Here is a 23307-nt window from a genome sequence, read left to right on the forward strand (position 1 = left end):
ATTCCTAATTATTTTCCTCTTAACTTTTAAATGACCATTTTTATTTGATCACTTAAGGAGGGTTTTATAGCTACACGATGATGAATCTTTTATTCATTTTTATCTCATTTTCTTATTCTTCCTCCTTTTTGTTTTGCCAGAGGGGGTTTGTTCAGGCTCACCCCAATGATGGTTGTCTCGAAAATTTTGGTCTTAAACATGGATGGCATGCTTTGATGGTTATGGCTGAAGTAATATCCGCCAAACACATAGAACATGTAGTGTACTGTTTTTCCAGCTAGGTTGAACAAAAATAAGTAAAGCTCTTGTGTGTGGGTCAATGAAAATATATCATTTTTAATACCAGTTATGATAGAGCATAGCACGATTGTTTTTCATTTGTTCCACCTCAAGCAAATGGCTATCAACTACTGTTGGGGTGGGGGGACCTCACTAGAAGTTTTTTTTCCTACCTTCTTTTTCCAGTGATTGGTTCTGTTGAGAACCTGATTCCAAACTTGATCTATATTGATTGTAATAGTTTTCAATTCGTATGCAAGACTTTCATTGATTTTGCTGTCTTCAATATTATATGTATTTTAGGCATTGTGTAACTATCCATCAGATTTTTATCTTAAGTTACTTAAGTTTTTATTAGCAAATATTTAGCCAAATGTAGGTTGTGTTATTGTATTAAAATTGCATGCATATTCGTTCTTTAATAAATTGAAAATGCAAGGTAGAGAATTGTATGTGCTAGTAGATAGATGATTCGAGGAAGTTGCTTGTCTAGTTTTATGTATATACACTTAGATTTCTTATGAAGCTCTAACCTTTCTCCCAGCAGGACTTTCATAATCAGTCAACAATAGGGCAGAAAGTGTAGAAAGAAACATGGAAGGGTTGGTTGGAATAAGGGTTGGAAAAGAAGAAAAAAAAATAGAAAAAGAAGAAAAAAAAAAGGACGCAGATTTGTGGAAAAAAAAGAAAAAGCGGTGGAAGAAATGTAGAAAAAAAAGAGGAAGCAGACATGAGGAAAAAAAGGTAAAAAAAAAGAAAAATTGGTGGAACATATCTAGAAAAAGAAAAAAATAGAGCATAATCAAAGAAAGAGATGGGGAGGGGAAGACGATGAATTGGCGAGGCTTCAAGACAAATCAAGAGCGGAAAATGAGAATGCAAACTTGCCTAGGGAAAACCAGCTACCTGAATCAGCTAGTGGAGTACCCTCGCTTAACAGATCCGAAATCGCATAAAATAAGGTAAGGTCATTCTTTAATTTCCTAACACTGATTTTAATCCACGGTATGCATGGATTTTGACCTTTTTATTCTGACTGAATGAAACTAATGATTGTTAATCATGGCCTAGGGCCAAAGTATTTTGATTTTTAAGTTGTCAGATGCCTTTGTCTTCATGTCAGAGTGTGTATGCTGAACGCTGCAAAGGAACTAGATGGAGAATGTCTGTTTGCTATCCAATTTTTTCTTATTCATGAAATTAAGAGGTGAAGAAAATTGAAACAGAACATTTTCTGGCAACGTGTCAAATTTTGTTACGTCTCTGACTTGTATTTATTTTTTAAATAGGTTCAAGAACTATTGGAGTGATCAGCAAAGTATATCAATCATCATCAGGAATCTAACCTGGAAAAAGTTGCAAAAGATGAGGAAACTCCTCCCCGAAAGAGAGCTCTAAAGATAAAAAAGAAAATGGTCCAGATTCGGGAAAAGCACCCAGTCTAGTATTGATGATAACAAGTATAGTTTAGGGTTCCGTCTAAGACTGTCCGTGAAAGGTACCACAAATATTGCTTCCTTCACTTTGTGAAATTATTGCAAATTCAATTTATAGACAGCTAAATAGAGCCCCCCTGGTATCTAAACAGCCCCTAGTGCCGTTGTTTTGAAGGCTGAAAGTGATACTGACAAGGAAGAATGGATAAATACAGTAAGAAATATCATATCATAAGTTCAAAGGCAGGTCAAGTGAAGGGTAAATCTGACTCTCCATTGCGCAAAGTCTTTCCGATGGTTCTCTTGTAAGTTCATTAGCTTCCAAGCACTGCCAAATATTTCCAAAATTTATGTCCTTATATGTTCATTAATTTTATGGACATAATAAGTCCTTAAAGTTGTTCTTATTGCTGTTAAAATTTTCAGCCGCTTGATTTATAAAATCTAAATGTTTGGCTTGTTTTAGTTTCTTTCCGTTTATGAATTAGAATTTTGGTTGAGGTGCCTCTATGCTCATTTACTCTTACAGCAAAGGCCAATATTAGGTTTTAGATATTTATCTTCAAATCATTACTATTCTTGAACAGATGCATTTTGATCTCCTGCTGAGGTGTTAAATTTAGTTTTTTCTCCCTACAGCCTGCTTTCAATGGCGCTTCATGGTTTCATTCTTCACATTAAAACACGAAAATATTTTGTGGAGTACTTTTTAGATGGCGCATTTCGTCCTATTAAATATCATACTATTCCTTGAATGCTTCACTTTCAAAAGTAAATTTTAAAATAGATAAGACATTAAGTAGAAAGTGAAACTGATAAAGAACATTTCTTTGGAGATTGCAGTAAGCGGTTGCACAACAACAGTGGATAAGGAATTAGCCCCCCCCCCCCTTTCCAGGTTTTTTGGGAGATCAAGGCCTAGTTACTTTTATATAATACATATTCTGGTGGCTTCTGCGTCTCCTCTGCGTCTCCTCTCAACTGATGCCGGTAAATTATCTCTATTGAGAATGTAGGAATTCTATTTTATATCTATTCCTAATTATTTTCCTCTTAACTTTTAAATGACCATTTTTATTTGATCACTTAAGGAGGGTTTTATAGCTACACGATGATGAATCTTTTATTCATTTTTATCTCATTTTCTTATTCTTCCTCCTTTTTGTTTTGCCAGAGGGGGTTTGTTCAGGCTCACCCCAATGATGGTTGTCTCGAAAATTTTGGTCTTAAACATGGATGGCATGCTTTGATGGTTATGGCTGAAGTAATATCCGCCAAACACATAGAACATGTAGTGTACTGTTTTTCCAGCTAGGTTGAACAAAAATAAGTAAAGCTCTTGTGTGTGGGTCAATGAAAATATATCATTTTTAATACCAGTTATGATAGAGCATAGCACGATTGTTTTTCATTTGTTCCACCTCAAGCAAATGGCTATCAACTACTGTTGGGGTGGGGGGACCTCACTAGAAGTTTTTTTTCCTACCTTCTTTTTCCAGTGATTGGTTCTGTTGAGAACCTGATTCCAAACTTGATCTATATTGATTGTAATAGTTTTCAATTCGTATGCAAGACTTTCATTGATTTTGCTGTCTTCAATATTATATGTATTTTAGGCATTGTGTAACTATCCATCAGATTTTTATCTTAAGTTACTTAAGTTTTTATTAGCAAATATTTAGCCAAATGTAGGTTGTGTTATTGTATTAAAATTGCATGCATATTCGTTCTTTAATAAATTGAAAATGCAAGGTAGAGAATTGTATGTGCTAGTAGATAGATGATTCGAGGAAGTTGCTTGTCTAGTTTTATGTATATACACTTAGATTTCTTATGAAGCTCTAACCTTTCTCCCAGCAGGACTTTCATAATCAGTCAACAATAGGGCAGAAAGTGTAGAAAGAAACATGGAAGGGTTGGTTGGAATAAGGGTTGGAAAAGAAGAAAAAAAAATAGAAAAAGAAGAAAAAAAAAAGGACGCAGATTTGTGGAAAAAAAAGAAAAAGCGGTGGAAGAAATGTAGAAAAAAAAAGAGGAAGCAGACATGAGGAAAAAAAGGTAAAAAAAAAGAAAAATTGGTGGAACATATCTAGAAAAAGAAAAAAATAGAGCATAATCAAAGAAAGAGATGGGGAGGGGAAGACGATGAATTGGCGAGGCTTCAAGACAAATCAAGAGCGGAAAATGAGAATGCAAACTTGCCTAGGGAAAACCAGCTACTTGAATCAGCTAGTGGAGTACCCTCGCTTAACAGATCCGAAATCGCATAAAATAAGGTAAGGTCATTCTTTAATTTCCTAACACTGATTTTAATCCACGGTATGCATGGATTTTGACCTTTTTATTCTGACTGAATGAAACTAATGATTGTTAATCATGGCCTAGGGCCAAAGTATTTTGATTTTTAAGTTGTCAGATGCCTTTGTCTTCATGTCAGAGTGTGTATGCTGAACGCTGCAAAGGAACTAGATGGAGAATGTCTGTTTGCTATCCAATTTTTTCTTATTCATGAAATTAAGAGGTGAAGAAAATTGAAACAGAACATTTTCTGGCAACGTGTCAAATTTTGTTACGTCTCTGACTTGTATTTATTTTTTAAATAGGTTCAAGAACTATTGGAGTGATCAGCAAAGTATATCAATCATCATCAGGAATCTAACCTGGAAAAAGTTGCAAAAGATGAGGAAACTCCTCCCCGAAAGAGAGCTCTAAAGATAAAAAAGAAAATGGTCCAGATTCGGGAAAAGCACCCAGTCTAGTATTGATGATAACAAGTATAGTTTAGGGTTCCGTCTAAGACTGTCCGTGAAAGGTACCACAAATATTGCTTCCTTCACTTTGTGAAATTATTGCAAATTCAATTTATAGACAGCTAAATAGAGCCCCCCTGGTATCTAAACAGCCCCTAGTGCCGTTGTTTTGAAGGCTGAAAGTGATACTGACAAGGAAGAATGGATAAATACAGTAAGAAATATCATATCATAAGTTCAAAGGCAGGTCAAGTGAAGGGTAAATCTGACTCTCCATTGCGCAAAGTCTTTCCGATGGTTCTCTTGTAAGTTCATTAGCTTCCAAGCACTGCCAAATATTTCCAAAATTTATGTCCTTATATGTTCATTAATTTTATGGACATAATAAGTCCTTAAAGTTGTTCTTATTGCTGTTAAAATTTTCAGCCGCTTGATTTATAAAATCTAAATGTTTGGCTTGTTTTAGTTTCTTTCCGTTTATGAATTAGAATTTTGGTTGAGGTGCCTCTATGCTCATTTACTCTTACAGCAAAGGCCAATATTAGGTTTTAGATATTTATCTTCAAATCATTACTATTCTTGAACAGATGCATTTTGATCTCCTGCTGAGGTGTTAAATTTAGTTTTTTCTCCCTACAGCCTGCTTTCAATGGCGCTTCATGGTTTCATTCTTCACATTAAAACACGAAAATATTTTGTGGAGTACTTTTTAGATGGCGCATTTCGTCCTATTAAATATCATACTATTCCTTGAATGCTTCACTTTCAAAAGTAAATTTTAAAATAGATAAGACATTAAGTAGAAAGTGAAACTGATAAAGAACATTTCTTTGGAGATTGCAGTAAGCGGTTGCACAACAACAGTGGATAAGGAATTAGCCCCCCCCCCCTTTCCAGGTTTTTTGGGAGATCAAGGCCTAGTTACTTTTATATAATACATATTCTGGTGGCTTCTGCGTCTCCTCTACGTCTCCTCTCAACTGATGCCGGTAAATTATCTCTATTGAGAATGTAGGAATTCTATTTTATATCTATTCCTAATTATTTTCCTCTTAACTTTTAAATGACCATTTTTATTTGATCACTTAAGGAGGGTTTTATAGCTACACGATGATGAATCTTTTATTCATTTTTATCTCATTTTCTTATTCTTCCTCCTTTTTGTTTTGCCAGAGGGGGTTTGTTCAGGCTCACCCCAATGATGGTTGTCTCGAAAATTTTGGTCTTAAACATGGATGGCATGCTTTGATGGTTATGGCTGAAGTAATATCCGCCAAACACATAGAACATGTAGTGTACTGTTTTTCCAGCTAGGTTGAACAAAAATAAGTAAAGCTCTTGTGTGTGGGTCAATGAAAATATATCATTTTTAATACCAGTTATGATAGAGCATAGCACGATTGTTTTTCATTTGTTCCACCTCAAGCAAATGGCTATCAACTACTGTTGGGGTGGGGGGACCTCACTAGAAGTTTTTTTTCCTACCTTCTTTTTCCAGTGATTGGTTCTGTTGAGAACCTGATTCCAAACTTGATCTATATTGATTGTAATAGTTTTCAATTCGTATGCAAGACTTTCATTGATTTTGCTGTCTTCAATATTATATGTATTTTAGGCATTGTGTAACTATCCATCAGATTTTTATCTTAAGTTACTTAAGTTTTTATTAGCAAATATTTAGCCAAATGTAGGTTGTGTTATTGTATTAAAATTGCATGCATATTCGTTCTTTAATAAATTGAAAATGCAAGGTAGAGAATTGTATGTGCTAGTAGATAGATGATTCGAGGAAGTTGCTTGTCTAGTTTTATGTATATACACTTAGATTTCTTATGAAGCTCTAACCTTTCTCCCAGCAGGACTTTCATAATCAGTCAACAATAGGGCAGAAAGTGTAGAAAGAAACATGGAAGGGTTGGTTGGAATAAGGGTTGGAAAAGAAGAAAAAAAAATAGAAAAAGAAGAAAAAAAAAGGACGCAGATTTGTGGAAAAAAAAGAAAAAGCGGTGGAAGAAATGTAGAAAAAAAAAGAGGAAGCAGACATGAGGAAAAAAAGGTAAAAAAAAAGAAAAATTGGTGGAACATATCTAGAAAAAGAAAAAAATAGAGCATAATCAAAGAAAGAGATGGGGAGGGGAAGACGATGAATTGGCGAGGCTTCAAGACAAATCAAGAGCGGAAAATGAGAATGCAAACTTGCCTAGGGATAACCAGCTACCTGAATCAGCTAGTGGAGTACCCTCGCTTAACAGATCCGAAATCGCATAAAATAAGGTAAGGTCATTCTTTAATTTCCTAACACTGATTTTAATCCACGGTATGCATGGATTTTGACCTTTTTATTCTGACTGAATGAAACTAATGATTGTTAATCATGGCCTAGGGCCAAAGTATTTTGATTTTTAAGTTGTCAGATGCCTTTGTCTTCATGTCAGAGTGTGTATGCTGAACGCTGCAAAGGAACTAGATGGAGAATGTCTGTTTGCTATCCAATTTTTTCTTATTCATGAAATTAAGAGGTGAAGAAAATTGAAACAGAACATTTTCTGGCAACGTGTCAAATTTTGTTACGTCTCTGACTTGTATTTATTTTTTAAATAGGTTCAAGAACTATTGGAGTGATCAGCAAAGTATATCAATCATCATCAGGAATCTAACCTGGAAAAAGTTGCAAAAGATGAGGAAACTCCTCCCCGAAAGAGAGCTCTAAAGATAAAAAAGAAAATGGTCCAGATTCGGGAAAAGCACCCAGTCTAGTATTGATGATAACAAGTATAGTTTAGGGTTCCGTCTAAGACTGTCCGTGAAAGGTACCACAAATATTGCTTCCTTCACTTTGTGAAATTATTGCAAATTCAGTTTATAGACAGCTAAATAGAGCCCCCCTGGTATCTAAACAGCCCCTAGTGCCGTTGTTTTGAAGGCTGAAAGTGATACTGACAAGGAAGAATGGATAAATACAGTAAGAAATATCATATCATAAGTTCAAAGGCAGGTCAAGTGAAGGGTAAATCTGACCCTCCATTGCGCAAAGTCTTTCCGATGGTTCTCTTGTAAGTTCATTAGCTTCCAAGCACTGCCAAATATTTCCAAAATTTATGTCCTTATATGTTCATTAATTTTATGGACATAATAAGTCCTTAAAGTTGTTCTTATTGCTGTTAAAATTTTCAGCCGCTTGATTTATAAAATCTAAATGTTTGGCTTGTTTTAGTTTCTTTCCGTTTGTGAATTAGAATTTTGGTTGAGGTGCCTCTATGCTCATTTACTCCTTGCGTCCTTTGAAATATTCCAGACGTGAAGCCTCATGAATTTGTGTTTAATAATTGTTTCAGCATAGGTTTGTATTTGTATGCTAAACTTTTTCTTTAATATCTTTATTACTCTGACAAGATACTATATGTGATGAAGGTATGGATGCCCAAGTTGCCTATGGTTTCCACCATTTACGCAATCAAAAACCTTACGTAGCACATAGTCCCATTTCATATAAGGTAAGATCGTTCTTTTATTTCCTAACACTGAATTTGATCCACGGGACGCAGCCTGCATGTATTATAGTTTCCCTTATTCACACACCATGCCTATACATACGGACTTGTAGTAGTCACCGGACCATAGTCCCTCGATCTTTATTGATCCAACGTCCTCATGATTTTCAGTGATTGGTTCTGTTGAAAACCTGATTCCAAACTTGATCTTTATCGATTTTAATAGTTTTCAATTCTTATGCTAGACTTTCATTGATTTTGGTGTCTTCAATATGATATGTATTTAGGCATTGAGTAACTATCTATCAGATTTTTATCTTAAGTTACCTAAGTTTTTATTAGCAAATATTTAGCCAAATGTAGGTTGTGTTATTGTATTAAAATTGCAAGCATATTCCTTCTTTAATAAATTGAAAATGCAAGGTAGAGAATTGTATGTGCTAGTAGATAGATGATTCAAAGAAGTTGCTTGTCTAGTTTTATGTATACACACTCAGATTTCTTATGAAGCTCTAACCTTTCTCCCAGCAGGACTTTCGTAATCAGTCGACACTAGGGCAGAAAGTCTAGAAAGAAACATGGAAGGGTTGGTTGGAATAAGGCTTGTAGGAAAAGAAGAAAAAAAAAGAGGAAGCGGAGATGTGGAAAAAAAAAGAAAAATCGGTGGAAGAAATGTAGAAAAAAAAGCGAAAAAGAAGAAAAAAAGAGAGGAAGAAGATATGTGGAAAACAAGGTAAAAAAAAAGAAAAAGTGGTGGAACAGATCTAGAAAAAGAAAAAATAGAGCAGAATCAAAGAAAGAGACGGGGAGCTTCGTGATGGAGTAGTGGGAGGGGAAGACGATGATTTGGCGAGGCTTCAACTTAAAGCACTACTGGAAGAGAAATCAAGAGTGGCAAATGAGAATGCAAACTTGCCTAGGGAAAACCAGCTACCTGAATCAGCTAGTGGAGTACTCTCGGATAACAGATCCGAAATCGCATTAAAATAAGGTAAGATCATTCTTTTATTTCCTAACACTGATTTTAATCCACGGTATGCATGGATTTTGACCTTTTTATTCCGACTGAATGATACTAATGATTGTTAATCATGGCCTAGGGCAAATGTATTTTGATTTTTAAGTTGTCTGATGGCATTTGTCTTCATGTTAGAGTGTGTATGCTGAACGCTGCAAAGGAACTAGATGGAGAATGTCAGTTTGCTATCCAATTTTTTCTTATTCATGAAATTTAGAGGTGAAGAAAATAGAAAGGGAACATTTTCTGCCAGCGTGTCAAATTTTGTTACGTCTCTGACTTGTATTTATTTTTTAAATAGGTTCAAGAACTATTGGAGTGATCAGCAAAGTATATCAATCATCATCAGGAATCTAACCTGGAAAAAGTTGCAAAAGATGAGGAAACTCCTCCCCAAAAGAGAGCTCTAAAGATAAAAAAGAAAATGATCCAGATTCGGGAAAAGAACCCAGTCTAGTATTGAAGATAACAAGTATAGTTTAGGGTTCCGTCTAAGACTGTCCCTGAAAGGTACCACAAATATTGCTTCCTTCACTTTGTGAAATTATTGCAAATTCAATTTATAGACAGCTAAATAGAGCCCCCCGGTATCTACACAGCCCATAGTGCCGTTGTTTTGAAGGCTGAAAGTGCAACTGACAAGGAAGAATGGATAAATACAGTAAGAAATATCATATCATCAGTTCAAAAGGAGGTCAAGTGAAGGGTGAATCTGACCCTCCATTGCGCAAAGTCTTTCCGATTGTTCTCTTGTAAGTTCATTAGTTTCCAAGCACTGCCAAATATTTCCAAAATTTATGTCCTTATAAGTTCATTAATTTTATGGACATAATAAGTCCTTCAAGTTGTACTTATTGCTGTTAAAATTTTCAGCCGCTTGATTTATAAAATCTAAATGTTTGGCTTAATTTAGTTTCTTTCCGTTTATGAATTAGAATTTTGGTTGGGGTGCCTCTATGCTCATTTACTCCTTGTGTCCTTTAAAATATTCCAGACGTGAAGCCTCATGAATTTGTGTTTTATAATTGTTTCAGCATAGGTTTGTATTTGTATGCTAAACTTTCTCTTTAATATCTTTATTACTCTGACAAGATACTATATGTGATGAAGGTATGGATGCCCAAGTTGCATATGGTTTCCACCATTTATGCAATCAAAAACATTACCTTTCACATAGTCCTATTTCATATAAGCTAAGATCATTCTTTTATTTCCTAACACTGATTTTGATCCACGGAACGCAGCCTGCATGTATTATAGTTTCCCTTATTCACACACCACGCCTATACATACGAACTTGTAGTAGTCACCATACCATCATCCCTCGATCTTTGTTGTTCCAAGGTCCTCATTATTTTCAGTGATTGGTTCTGTTGAGAACCTGATTCCAAACTTGATCTTTATCGATTTTATTAGTTTTCAATTCTTATGCAAGACTTTCATTGATTTTGGTGTCTTCGATACGATATGTATTTTAGGCATTGTGTAACTATCCATCAGATTTTTATCTTAAGTTACTTAAGTTTTTATTAGCAAATATTTAGCCTAATGTAGGTTGTGTTATTGTATTAAAATTGCATGCATATTCCTTCTTTAATAAATTGAAAATGCAAGGTAGAGAATTGTATGTGCTAGTAGATAGATGATTCGAAGAAGTTGCTTGTCTAATTTTATGTATACACACTCAGATTTCTTATGAAGCTCTATCCTTTCTCCCAGCAGGACTTTCGTAATCAGTCAACACTAGGGCAGAAAGTCTAGAAAGAAACATGGAAGGGTTGGTTGGAATAAGGGTTGGAAAAGAAGAAAAAAATAGAAAAAGAAGAAAAAAAAGAGGAAGCAGATATGTGGAAAAAAAAAAGAAAAATCGGTGGAAGAAATGTAGAAAAGAAAAGCGAAAAAGAAGAAAAAAATAGAGGAAGGAGATATGTGGAAAAAAAGGTAAAAAAAAGAAAAATTGGTGGAACAGATCTAGAAAAAGAAAAAAATAGAGCAGAATAAAAAAAGAGACGGGGAGCATCGTGATGGAGTAGTGGGGAGGGGAAGAAGACGATTTGGCGAGGCTTCAACTTAAAGCACTACTGGAAGAGAAATTAAGAGCGGAAAATGAGAATGCAAACTTGCCTAGGGAAAACCAGCTACCTGAATCAGCTAGTGGAGTACCCTTGCTTAACAGATCCGAAATCGCATAAACATAAGGTAAGATCATTCTTTTATTTCCTTACACTGATTTTAATCCACAGTATGCATGGATTTTGACCTTTTTATAACTTCAGCTGTGTATGAAAATACCATTATTCATTTATGTTTTGTTTTCAAGAAAAGTACATATTATGGCTTGCTTGAGTGCAGGATTAGTTTTATATTCACAACATTTTTCTATAAATGTGTTTTCTTATAGCAAAGGCCAATCTTAGGTTTTAGATATTTATCTTCAAATCATTACTATTCTTGAACAGATGCATTCTGATCTCCTGCTGAGGTATTAAATTTAGTTTTTTCTCCCTACAGCCTGCTTTCAATGGCGCTTCATGGTTTCATTCTTCACATTAAAACACGAAAATATTTTGTGGAGTACTTTTTAGATGGCGCATTTCGTCCCTTTGAATGTCACACTATTCCTTGAATGCTTCACTTTCAAAAGTAAATTTTATAACAGATAAGACATTAAGTAGAAAGTGAAACTGATAAAGAACATTTCTTTGGAGATTGCAGTAAGCGGTTGCACAACAACAGTGGATAGGGAATTAGCCCCCCCCCCCCCTTTCCAGGTTTTTTGGGAGATCAAGGCCTAGTTACTTTTATATAATACATATTCTGGTGGCTTCTGCGTCTCCTCTCATCTGATGCCGGTAAATTATCTGTATTGAGAATGTAGGAATTCTATTTTATATCTATTCCTAATTATTTTAATCTTAACTTTTAGATGACCAATTTTATTTGATCACTTAAGGAGGGTTTTATAGCTACACGATGATGAATCTTTTATTCATTTTTATCTCATTTTCTTATTCTTCCTCCTTTTTGTTTTGCCAGAGGGGGTTTGTTCAGGCTCACCCCAATGATGGTTGTCTCGAAAATTTCGGTCTTAAACATGGATGGCATGCTTTGATGGTTATGGCTGAAGTAATATCCGCCAAACACATAGAACAGGTAGTGTACTGTTTTTCCAGCTAGGTTAAACAAAAATAAGTAAAGTTCTTGTGTGTGTGGGTCAATGAAAATATATCATTTTTAATATCCGTTATGATAGAGCATAGCACGATTGTTTTACATTTGTTCCACCTCAAGCAAATGGCTAACAACTACTGTTGGGGTGGGGGGACCTCAGTAGAAGTTTTTTTTCCTACCTTCTTTTTCCAGTGATTGGTTCTGTTGAGAACCTGATTCCAAACTTGATCTTTATTGATTTTAATAGTTTTCAATTCTCATGCAAGACTTTCATTGATTTTGGTTTCTTCAATATTATATGCATTTTAGGCACTGTGTAACTATCCATCAGATTTTTATCTTAAGTTACTTAAGTTTTTATTAGCAAATATTTAGCCAAATGTAGGTTGTGTTATTGTATTAAAATTGCATGCATATTCGTTCTTTAATAAATTGAAAATGCAAGGTAGAGAATTGTATGTGCTAGTAGATAGATGATTCGAAGAAGTTGCTTGTCTAGTTTTATGTATATACACTCAGATTTCTTATGAAGCTCTAACCTTTCTCCCAGCAGGACTTTCGTAATCAGTCAACAATAGGCCAGAAAGTGTAGAAAGAAACATGGAAGGGTTGGTTGGAATAAGGGTTGGAAAAGAAGAAAAAAAATAGAAAAAAGAATAAAAAAAGAGGAAGCAGATATGTGGAAAAAAAAGAAAAATCGGTGGAAGAAATGTAGAAAAAAAAAGCGAAAAAGAAGCAAAAAAAAGAGGAAGGAGATATGTAGTAAAAAAGGTAAAAAGAAGAAAAATTGGTGGAACAGATCTAGAAAAAGAAAAAAATAGAGCAGAATCAAAGAGACGGACGGGGAGCTTTGTGATGGAGTAGTGGGAGGGGAAGACGATGATTTGGCGAGGCTTCAACTTAAAGCACTACTGGAAGAGAAATCAAGAGCGGAAAATGAGAATGCAAACTTGCCTAGGGAAAACCAGCTACCTGAATAAGCTAGAGGAGTACCCTCGCTTAACAGATCCGAAATCGCATAAAAATAAGGTAAGATCACTCTTTAATTTCCTAACACTGATTTTAATCCACGGTATGCATGGATTTTGACCTTTTTATTCTGGCTGAATGATACTAATGATTTTTAATCATGGCCTAGGGCCAAAGTATTTTGATTTTTAAGTTGTCTGATGCATTTGTCTTCATGTCAGAGTGTGTGTGCAGAACGTTGCAAAGGAACTAGATGGAGAATGTCTGTTTGCTATCCAATTTTTTCTTATTCATGAAATTAAGAGGTGAAGAAAATAGAAGCAGAACATTTTCTGCCAGCGTGTCAAATTTTGGTTGGTCTCTGACTTGTATTTATTTTTTAAATAGGTCCCAGAACTATTGGAGAGATCAGCAAAGTATATCAATCATCATCAGGAATCTGACCTGGAAAAAGTTGCAAAAGATGAGGAAACTCCTCCCCAACAGAGAGCTCTAAAGATAAAAAAGAAAATGGTCCAGACTCGGGAAAAACACCCAGTATATTATTGAAGATAACAAGTATAGTTTAGGGTTCCGTCTAAGACTGTCCGTGAAAGGTACCACAAATATTGCTTCCTTCACTTTGGGAAATTATTGCAAATTCAATTTATAGACAGCTAAATAGAGACCCCCTGGTATCTACACAGCCCATAGTGCCATTGTTTTGAAGGCTGAAAGTGATACTGACAAGGAAGAATGGATAAATACAGTAAGAAATATCATATCATTAGTTCAAAAGGAGGTCAAGTGAAGGGTGAATCTGACCCTCCATTGCGCAAAGTCTTTCCGATTGTTCTCTTGTAAGTTCATTAGTTTCCAAGCACTGCCAAAATTTTCCAACATTTATGTCCTTATAAGTTCATTAACTTTATGGACATAATAAGTCCTTAAAGTTGTACTTATTGCTGTTAAAATTTTCAGCCGCTTGATTTATAAAATCTAAATGTTTGGCTTGTTTTAGTTTCTTTCCGTTTGTGAATTAGAATTTTGGTTGGGGTGCCTCTATGCTCATTTACTCCTTGTGTCCTTTGAAATATTCCAGACGTGAAGCCTCATGAATTTGTGTTTTATAATTGTTTCAGCATAGGTTTGTATTTGTATGCTAAACTTTCTCTTTAATATCTTTATTACTCTGACAAGATACTATATGTGATGAAGGTATGGATGCCCAAGTTGGCTATGGTTTCCACCATTTACGCAATCAAAAACATTACGTAGCACATAGTCCCATTTCATATAAGGTAAGATCATTCTTTTATTTCCTAACACTGAATTTGATCCACGGGACGCAACCTGCATGTATTATAGTTTCCCTTATTCACACACCACGCCTATACATACGGACTTGTAGTAGTCACCATACCATCATCCCTCGATCTTTGTTGTTCCAAGGTCCTCATTATTTTCAGTGATTGGTTCTGTTGAGAACCTGATTCCAAACTTGATCTTTATCGATTTTATTAGTTTTCAATTCTTATGCTAGACTTTCATTGATTTTAGTGTCTTCAATATGATATGTATTTTAGGCATTGTGTAACTATCCAACAGATTTTTATCTTAAGTTACTTAAGTTTTTATTAGCAAATATATAGCCTAATGTAGGTTGTGTTATTGTATTAAAATTGCATGCATATTCCTTCTTTAATAAATTGAAAATGCAAGGTAGAGAATTGTATGTGCTAGTAGATAGATGATTCGAAGAAGTTGCTTGTCTAGTTTTATGTATACACACTCAGATTTCTTATGAAGCTCTATCCTTTCTCCCAGCAGGACTTTCGTAATCAGTCAACACTAGGGCAGAAAGTCTAGAAAGAAACATGGAAGGGTTGGTTGGAATAAGGGTTGGAAAAGAAGAAAAAAAAATAGAAAAAGAAGAAAAAAAAAGAGGAAGCAGATATGTGGAAAAAAAAAAGAAAAATCGGTGGAAGAAATGTTGAAAAGAAAAGCGAAAAAGAAGAAAAAAATAGAGGAAGGAGATATGTGAAAAAAAAGGTAAAAAAAAGAAAAATTGGTGGAACAGATCTAGAAAAAGAAAAAAATAGAGCAGAATCAAAAAAGAGACGGGGAGCATCGTGATGGAGTAGTGGGGAGGGGAAGAAGACGATTTGGCGAGGCTTCAACTTAAAGCACTACTGGAAGAGAAATCAAGAGCGGAAAATGAGAATGCAAACTTGCCTAGGGAAAACCAGCTACCTGAATAAGCTAGAGGAGTACCCTCGCTTAACAGATCCGAAATCGCATAAAAATAAGGTAAGATCATTCTTTTATTTCCTAACACTGATTTTAATCCACGGTATGCTTGGATTTTGACCTTTTTATTCCGACTGAATGATACTAATGATTGTTAATCATGGCCTAGGGCCAACGTATTTTGATTTTTAAGTTGTCTGATGGCATTTGTCTTCATATCAGAGTGTGTATGCTGAACGCTGCAAAGGAACTAGATGGAGAATGTCAGTTTGCTATCCAATTGTTTCTTATTCATGAAATTAAGAGGTGAAGAAAATAGAAACAGAATATTTTCTGCCAGCGTGTCAAATTTTGTTACGTCTCTGACTTGTATTTATTTTTTAAATAGGATCAAGAACTATTGGAGTGATCAGCAAAGTATATCAATCATCATCGGGAATCTAACCTGGGAAAAGTTGCAAAAGATGAGGAAACTCCTCCCCAAAAGAGAGCTCTAAAGATAAAAAAGAAAATGATCCAGATTCGGGAAAAGCACCCAGTCTAGTATTGAAGATAACAAGTATAGTTTAGGGTTCCGTCTAAGACTGTCCCTGAAAGGTACCACAAATATTGCTTCCTTCACTTTGTGAAATTATTGCAAATTCAATTTATAGACAGCTAAATAGAGCCCCCCGGTATCTACGCAGTTTACAGTGCCTTTGTTTTGAAGGCTGAAAGTGCTACTGACATGACAGAATGGATAAATACACTAAGAAATATCGTCAGCTCAAATGGAGGTCAAGTGAAGGGTGAATCTGGACCCCCATTGCGCCATAGTCTTTCCGATGGTTCTCTTGTAAGTTCATTAGCTTCCAACCACTGCCAAATTTTTCCAACATTTATGTCATTATAAGTCCATTAACTTTAAGGACATAAGTCCTTAAAGTTGTTCTTATTGCCGTTAAATTTGTCAGCCGCATGATTTATAAAGTCTAAATGTTTGGCTTGTTTTAGTTTTTTTCCGTTTACGAATTAGGATTTTGGTTAAGGTGCTTCTATGCTCATTTACTTCTTGTGTCCTTAGAAATATTCAGTGGTGAAGCCTCATGAATTTGTGTTTTGTAATTATTTCAGCATAGCCTCGTATTTATATGCTAAAATTTCTCTTTAATATGTTTATTACTCACACTCTGACAAGATACTATATGTTATGAAGGTATGGATACCCAAATGGTTTTCACCTAAGGTAAGGTCATTCTTCCATTTCGTAACACTGATTTTGATAAATGGGATGCATGATATTCTAATATAATGATCCAACATCAAGATTAGTAGTCACCACACCAATCCTCCCTCGACCTCTGTTGTTTCAACATCCTCCTGATTTTTCAAAGATTGGTTTTGTTGAGAACCTATTTATTCCAAATATGATCTTTATCGAGTTTAATAGTTTTCAATTCGTATGCAAGACTTTCATTGATTTTGGCGTCTTCGATATGAAATGTATTGTTGAGAACCTATTTATTCCAATTTGATCTTATTTTAGTTTAATAGTTTTCAATTCGTATGCAAGACTTTCATTGATTTTGGCGTCTTCAATATGATATGTATTTTTGGCATTGTGTAACTATCCATTAGATATTTATCTTATGTCACTTAAGTTTTTATTAGCATATATTTAGCCAAATGTAGGTTGTGTTATTGTATTAAAATGACATGCATATTCCTTCTTTAATAAGTTGAAAATGCTTGAATTGTATGTGCTAATAGGTAGATGATTCAAAGAAGTTGCTTTTCTAGTTTTATGTATATACACTCAGATTTGTTATGATGCTCTAACCTTTCTCCTTGCAGGACTTTTGTAATCAGGCAACACTAGGGCAGAAAGTGTAGAAAGAAACATGAAAGGGTTGGAATAAGAGCAAAATGGGGAGAAAAGAAGAAAAAAAATGAGGAAGCAGATATGTGGAAAAAAAGGAAAAAAAAAGAAAAATCGGTGGAAGAAATGCAGAAAAAAAAGAGAAAAAGAAGAAAAAAAGAGAGGAAGGAGATGTGGAAAAAAGGTAAAAAAAAAGAAAAATTGGTGAAACAGGTCGAGAAAAAGTAAAATACAGAGAGCAGAATCAAGGAAAGAGTTCGAAGAAAATGTGAAGAAAAAAATAGCAAGAATAAGCTGTTGAAGGAAGTGACGGGGAGCTTTGCATGTTGTGGAGCTATATGACTCAAACATGTTTCACTGGAATGATGTCCTACACAACTCTTCTTTATTCGAACTTCTGGTACATTATATTTTATCTTGATTTTCATTATTCTTATTTGAGCTCTATATTGATGGCATTATGTTTTGAATCTGGATTACCTTACCTATCCAGGGTTCTGGCTTGATTGCGGTTTCTAGCTTTAAAGGCAATTATCTCATGTTGCATATGGTTTCCACCATTTACGCAATGAAAAGCCTTACCTTGCTCAAGGTGCCATTTCAAATAAGGTAAGATCATTCTTTTTTTTCCTAACACTGATTTTGATCCACGGGATGCATGAATTTTGACCTTCTTATTCTGACTAAATGATACTAACGATTGTTAATCATGGCCTAGGGCCAACGGTATTTTTAAGTTGTCTGATGGCATTTCTCTTCATGTCAGAGTGTGTATTCTGAACGCAGTGATGCGATATTGCTGGTTGTCATACCTGCACCGGTTCCAGAGGTTGCATCAGCCAAAGCTATTAGTATTGCATAGGAACTTGGTGGAGAATGTCAGTTTGCTATCCAGTTTTTTCTTATTCATGAAATTAAGAGGTGAAGAAAATAGAAACAGAACTTTTTCTGCCCAAGTGTCATATTTTGTTACGTCTCTGACCTATATTTATTTTTTAAATAGTTACAAGAACTATTGGAATGATCAGCAAATATCAATCGTCATGAATCTAACCTAGAAAAAGAAAATGAGCTGGATACGGGAAAAGCACCCAGTAGAGTATTCAAGATAACAAGTAGAGTTCCATATAAGACTGTCCTGAAAGGTACCACAAATATTGCTTCCTTCTCTTTGTGAAATTATTGCAAATTCAATTGATAGACAGTTAAATAGAGCCCCCCGGTATCTACCCAGCTCTTAGTGCCGTTGTTTTGAAGGCTGAAAGTGCCACTGACAAGACAGAATGGATAAATACACTAAGAAATATCGTCAGCTCAAAAAGAGGTCAAGTGAAGGGTGAATCTGACCCTCCATTGCGCCAAAGTCTTTCAGATGGTTCTCTTGTAAGTTCATTGGCTTCCAACCACTGCCAAATTTTTCCAACACTTATGTCCTTATAAGTCCATTAACTCTAAGGACATAATTCCTTAAAGTTGTTCTTATTGCTGTTAAATTTGTCAGCCGCTTGATTTATAAAGTCTAAATGTTTGGCTTGTTTTAGTTTCTTTCCGTTTGCGAATTAGGATTTTGGTTGAGGTGCTTCTATGCTCATTTACTTCTTGTGTCCTTAGAAATATTCAGTGGTGAAGCCTCATGAAGTTGTGTTTTATAATTATTTCAGTATAGCTTTGTATTTATATGCTAAAATTTCTCTTTAATATGTTTATTATTGCACTCTGACAAGATACTATATGTGATGATGGTATGGATACCCAAGTTGTATATGGTTTCCACCATTTACGCAATGAAAAACCTTACCTTGCTCAAGGTCCCATTTCAAATAAGGTAAGATCATTCTTCCATTTCCTAACACTGTTTTGATACATGGGATGCATATTATTCTGATATAATGATCCCACATCAAGATTGGTAGTCACCACATCAATCCTCCCTCGATCTCTGTCGTTCCAACGTCTTCTTGATTTTCAGTGATTGGTTTTGTTGAGAACCTATTTATTCCAAATTTGATCTTTATCGATTTTAATGGTTTTCAACTCTTATGCAAGACTTTCATTATTTTGGCGTCTTCAATATGATATGTATTTTTGGCATTGTGTAACTATCCATTAGATATTTATCTTATGTCACTTAAGTTTTTATTAGCATATATTTAGCCAAATGTAGGTTCTGTTATTGTATTAAAATGGCATTCGTATTCCTTATTTAATAAGTTGAAAATGCAAGGTAGAGAAATTGTATGTGCTATTAGATAGTTGATTCAAAGAAGTTGCGTATCTAGTTTTATGTATATACACTCAGATTTGTTATGATGCTCTAACCTTTCTTCATGCAGGACTTTTGTTATCAGGCAACACTAGGGAGCTTCTTGCAGGACTTTTGTTATTAGGCAACACTAGGGCAGAAAGTGTAGAAAGAAACATGGAAGGGTTCGAATAAGAGCAAAATGGGGAGAAAAGAAGAAAAAATCAGAAAAAGAAGAAAAAAAGAGGAAGCAGATATGTGAGAAAAAAAGGAAAAAAAAGAAAAATCGGTGGAACAAATGTAGAAAAAAAGGAAAAGAACAGAAAAAATTGTGGAACAGATCTAGAAAAAGAAAGAGTTCCAAGAAAATGTGAAGAAAAAAATAGTTAGAATAAACTGTTGGAGGAAGAGACGGGGAGCTTCGTGATGGAGTAGTGGGAGGGGAAGATGACGATTTGGCGAGTCTTCAACTTGAAGCACTTCTGGAAGAGAAATCAAGACCGAAAAATGAGAATGCAAACTTGACTAGGGAAAACTTGATACCTGAATCCTCTAGTGGAGTACCCTCGCTTAACTGGTCTGAAATCGCATGAAAATAAGGCTCTCAAATCTTCTTTTAGGGTTGGTGTCTCGTGTAGCTTCTTCCCGGTCTTGTTTTGTAGGATGAAAGTGCTACCGACAAGGCAGAATGGATAAAAAACTAAGACATATCATCAGTTCAAAAGGAGGTCAAGTGAAGGGTGAATCTGGCCATCCATTGCGCCATAATCTTTCCGATGGTTCTATTGTAAGTTCATCAACTTCTTAGCATTGTCGTTATGTCTTTATTGCCGTGAAATTTGACAGCTGCTTGGTTTTTAAATTCTTAATGTTTGGCTCGTTTTATGTATGTACACTCAGATTTCTTATGAAGCACTAACCTTTCTCCCTGTAGGACTTTTGATAAAGAGGAATACGAAAACTAATTGCTGAAGCTGTGGATGGTTCGTGTTGAATGAATAAACAGGACAAGTGAGTTCCTTGACTTGCCCAATTACTTATAGAGGCAATGTCTTTTCATGATTTCATGACATATACTTTCCATGACCTCCGCAGCTTGGGTACATGAAGAAGCAGGAAGTGAGGCATTTTCATGCTGTCATCAATACAGGAATTCATCCACTTATGGAGCTTCTGGTTCGTTATTCCTTTCTGGTCATCGTTTTATTTCTCAATTTTCATAACTAATTTACAATTTTTGAGAAGGATCGATGATGCATTAGTTTAAAACTGCTTTATCTATCTGATATTTCCGATTCGGAATTGAAGATACTCTTCTAGCTCCTGAGATCCTTTTTTTCGCATATTTACAGATTTGTTCAGTGTTGAAGATAAGCATCCGAGATGAGAAAACATTAATGTCATCCTTGCCCTTTGATTTAGAAATGAAGAAAATCAATGGGGAAATTATACTCCGAGATGCTTATAACTTTGCATTCCTTCCTTCCATACTTTTTATGCTTTCCACTTTGTTAATATATTTGTTTTATCGTTTTTTACTAAATCCATTGCTTTTCCCTTTAGTTTTCTAAACTTTTATTGATCTTCACAAATTCTTCCTCCTATTTTGATTGATGCCTTATTTTTGGATCAGTGATGCTGTATATTACTGCGTTATCTATCTGTAATAAATTAGTTTTTGAAGATAACTTATTATCTTGAGATCCAATATCTAGAATTAATTTTCTCCCTGATATCCAATAAATCTAATGCTGTATATTACTGCGTCATCACAACAATCCTCCCTTGATCTCTGTCGTTCCAACGTCCTCTTGATTTTCAGTGATTGGTTTTGTTGAGAACCTATTTATTCCAAATTTGATCTTTATCGAGTTTAATAGTTTTCAATTCTTATGCAAGACTTTCATTGATTTTGGCGTCTTCATTGTAATATGTATTTTTGGCATTGTGTAACTAACCATTAGATTTTTATCTTAAGTAATTAAGTTTTCATTTGTAAATATTTAGCCAATTGTTATTGTATTAAAATGGCATGCATATTGCTTCTTTAAAAAGTTCAAAATTTAAGGTAGAGAATTGTATGTGCTAGTAGATAGTTGGTTCAAAGAAATTGCTTATCTAGTTTTATGTAATATACACTCAGATTTCTTATGAAGCTCTAGCCTTTCTCCCTGCAGGACTTTTGTAATCAGGCAACACTAGGGCAGAAAGTGTAGAAAGGCACATGGAAAGGTTAGAATAAGAGCGAAGTGGGGAGTAAAGAAGAAAAAACAGAAAGAAAAAAATTGGTGGAATAGATCTAAAAAAGAAAAAAACAGAGAGAGCAGAATCAAAGAAAGAGTTCTAGGAAAATGTGAAGAAAAAAACACCAATCAATCACAACTATTATTTGTATAGCACACAAGGATTTGAGTTAATTCACAATTTTCCATGATTTATTTTTTACAAAGATTATATCTTACTTTCGTAATTCTTAATTGTGCATCCCTAATGCAGATGATATACTCAGGATTATCCTGTTGCCAGCAAGGGTGGTTCTGCACACCATGCAGCAGTTATCCAGGTTTAAGGTTGGTTTTGTGTGACATTCTTGTAACTGACCAAACATTACTTCTTGAGTCGTTTGGTACTTAAAACATATTAAGTTGGATAATCTAGATAGGACTGTCCTATGCTGTTTTATAGTAATTATTTTGTCCTAAAAAGTATAGCTCACCGGTATCTACAGCCCATATAAGTTTGTCCTAAAAAGTACCACAAATATGGACAATCAAAACTTCCTACCATTGCCAAAGTCTTTCTGATGGATCTCTTGTATGTTCATAAACTTCCTAGCATTGCTATATCAAAGTTGTTCTAGTTGCTGTGAAATTTGTCAGTTGCTTGATTTTTAAATTCTAAATGTTTGGCTCCTTTTTAGTTTCTTTCCATTTGTGTCCTTGGAAATTTTAAAGGAATGGTGTCATGTCTCTTGATTGATCCATTTAAGCAAATTTATAGTTGACAGGTGCAAGTCTTAGGAGGAGTGAAGTTGATATATTCTTCCTATTTTACGAAGAGCATCTCATAATATTATCTCATACATAAGATTGTTTCTATTTGCATCACATGAGGTTAGTTATCTAATTTTTTTTATTTTAACTTAATGGTTTGGCAGCTCCACCATTGAAATTTATTGATTTGCCCGTAGTAGATTAGAGATATGTTGATGATTCAGTGGCAAGTACCTTCTTAACAAGATTCAATTTCACAGGCACCAGAAGTTGCATCAGCCAAAGCTATTACAATTGTAAAGGAACTAGATGGAGAATACAATTTGCTATCCTATTTTGTCTTATTCATGAAATTAAGAGGGGGGGAAAATAGAAACGTTGTCTGATATTATGTGTTTGAGTAACTTATATTTAACTTTTAAATAGGTACAAGAACTGATGGATTTATCAGATCTGCAATAACCTTTTTATTATGTGTTTGAGTAACTTATATTTATTTTTTAAATAGGTACAAGAACTGTTGGAGTGATCAAATCAGCGCTAACCTTACTCCTTGCAGGATATTTGTTAAAGAAGAGTACAAAACTATTACTAGGAGCCGCAGATGGGTGTCTTGAATGGAAAAACAGAAAAGTGAGTTCCTTGACTTGCACAACTACTTAAAGTAATGTCTTTTCATGATGTCATGACATAAACTTTCCATAACCTATGCATCTTGGGTACATGAAGAAGTAGGAAGAGAGGCATTTTCGTGGGTGGTGGTATAATTACACTGGAGGTACTTTATATTTGTGTGATACACATTTTACTTGGCCCTCTAGTTTAGTACTAAAATATGTTTATATGCTACACACGAGCTTCTAAAGATATT

General features: G+C 34.7%; 2 non-coding genes and 1 pseudogene across 2 annotated transcripts; all 3 read left to right on the top strand.

The window, feature by feature from the left end:
- The first annotated feature begins 20684 nt into the window (after positions 1–20684).
- Positions 20685–20778, top strand: LOC121763111. The gene has a single exon (XR_006042358.1). It is a non-coding gene; the product is annotated as a small nucleolar RNA snoR27 (small nucleolar RNA).
- Positions 20779–20814: 36 nt separating this feature from the next.
- LOC121763108 lies at positions 20815–20907 on the top strand. The gene has a single exon (XR_006042355.1). It is a non-coding gene; the product is annotated as a small nucleolar RNA snoR26 (small nucleolar RNA).
- Positions 20908–21066: 159 nt separating this feature from the next.
- Positions 21067–21152, top strand: LOC121763116 (annotated as a pseudogene).
- Positions 21153–23307: the final 2155 nt, after the last annotated feature.

The sequence above is a fragment of the Salvia splendens genome, chromosome 13 (genome assembly GCF_004379255.2).
Source record: "Salvia splendens isolate huo1 chromosome 13, SspV2, whole genome shotgun sequence".
NCBI classification, from domain to species: Eukaryota; Viridiplantae; Streptophyta; class Magnoliopsida; order Lamiales; family Lamiaceae; genus Salvia; species Salvia splendens.